This window comes from Cicer arietinum, chromosome 1 (assembly GCF_000331145.2).
Source record: "Cicer arietinum cultivar CDC Frontier isolate Library 1 chromosome 1, Cicar.CDCFrontier_v2.0, whole genome shotgun sequence".
In the NCBI taxonomy this organism is placed as follows: domain Eukaryota; kingdom Viridiplantae; phylum Streptophyta; class Magnoliopsida; order Fabales; family Fabaceae; genus Cicer; species Cicer arietinum.
In genome coordinates, this window is record NC_021160.2 from 2802723 (window position 1) to 2804908 (window position 2186).

Here is a 2186-nt window from a genome sequence, read left to right on the forward strand (position 1 = left end):
GAGAGAAAATTAACACCTTCATAATTTGAGTTTGGAGGTACCAAGAACACTAGCCAACAAGAAAAATAACCGGCCAAATAGTAATGGTGCCACATGGATTGACTCCATGAAATATAGTTGTGGCACACACACGTCCATTTTTCTTACTGTCCTAATGTTTAACAAATACACGAATATTCGATCACAACTGCCGACCTAAATTATTGTTAAGTTTGAGACATGTGTGGAGGTCAACCTAATTACAAAATCAACTATGTAAATTAATAGACAAAAAGAGATATATAGATTTTTACACATTATCTTAAATATTAAATTAGTCGTCATTAATGTTTTCTCAACTCCTAAGAATGGAGATTCATGTGGCATAGAACCTATGTTCTAGTACATAACATGATATAAGTATATTATTCCTTAATTTTCAGCATTATGTTATTTTACATCAACACCAAATAGATGCTAATTGATATCAAGTTAATTCGATCAACACAAAAGACAAGGTTTGATGAAGTTTCTCCCTTTGTTATCCTATTTTGGGACTTTCTGTATTAGTTTGTTTTAGATTTAACTTCTAAATTTAATTTGAAAAATTTAAATTTCTTAATAATTTTATTATACAGAGAATAACATTTAGGTACTATTAATTGTTAATGCAAGACATATATATGAAAAATTATTGTGTAAAATAATGCAGGAGTTAACAAAGATGGACAAATCCGCCACTTTTTTCACAGACCTTCAAAAGCATACACAACAGGAACAAGAAAAAGAAGAAAAGTTCACACCGATGAAGAAGGAAGTGAAACAAGATGGCACAAAACAGGAAAAACTAGAGCAGTTTTTGCTAATAGTGTTGTGAAGGGTTATAAAAAGATATTAGTACTCTACACCAACTATTGCAATAGGCAAACAAAACCTGAGAAGACTAATTGGGTGATGCACCAATACCATCTTGGTAGTAACGAAGAAGAAAAAGACGGAGAATTAGTTGTTTCAAAAGTCTTCTACCAAACACAGCCTAGACATTCTGGTAATTCCATTATTGTAAGAGATTCATATGAAAAAGTAATTAACAACGGAATTGGTCATGGTAAAAATGCTACAATACCCAACAATTTAACTCATGTGGAATGCTACAATGATCCTTTTACAAATTATGACCATGTACATGTTGGTGGTCATATTAGTGAAAGTTCACAACAACTTATTCCAAACTTAAGAGGTGCAAGGTGATGATGGGTCTTTTAATCGTTTATCAATGTATGCAAACAAAATAAGAGTACAAGAAAAAAAAATAACACTTGGAAGAGCTTATTGATAGAAGAAGAATAGTGATTTTATTACTAGTTAATTATTAATAAAATAACAGCATTTTTTTTGGTTTGTAGATCAAATATAACAACATTTATATACATGGGATTGGAATTAGGAATATTTTTTGATACAATACATGGTGACTTAAGTTTATGGTATATAAGAAGTACAAACAGATGAACTCTTTTTTTCCTTATATTACCGTATAGAAGAAGTATGCTAATATGGAATATATTTCCATTGTTAAAAGAATTAAAAAAATACAATTAAAAGAGAAGATATTCAATAACCTTTAGTGTATTTTTGGATGAGATAATTAATTTTTTTTAGTAATTTTAAATGATTCAATTAAATTTACTTTATTTATAATTTTACTTTTTTGTATAAAGTATTTAAAACTCTTATTCTTATAAATATATTTTTTAATAGACTAAAAATAAAATAAAATCTAATGTCGTGGAATATTTTTAAGTAAAATAAACCTTTCCGCAGGGATTTCACAAATGGCCCTTCCCCCTTGTCACATCAATATGGTTTTCTTCTATGTAAGATATATGTTGTTCTCTTTCTCTAATTGATTAGTTACTTTTTCACCTTTTTCTTCAAAAACAACTTTGCATTTTATTTCCTGTCTTCTATTTCACTCTTAAACTATAAAAATATAATCAAATAATTCTTTAAATATTTAAAATTTATTAAATTAAATTATTTATTCTATTTCTATAATTTTAGATTAAGTAAGAGAGAATAACCATATTTAAATCATAATTCAAGTAATATTTATATTATTAAATTTAACAAAAATTCAAATTGTGTACAAATTTTAGACAATAAATATTATCACCACATAATATATATATATATATATATATATA

At 26.9% G+C, this 2186-nt stretch overlaps 1 pseudogene; it reads left to right on the plus strand.

Annotated features, from left to right (window-relative positions):
- The window catches only part of LOC101512871 (NAC domain-containing protein 73-like), a 3469-nt pseudogene extending 1961 nt beyond the window's left edge, over window positions 1-1508 (plus strand).
- The last annotated feature ends 678 nt before the right edge of the window (window positions 1509-2186 follow it).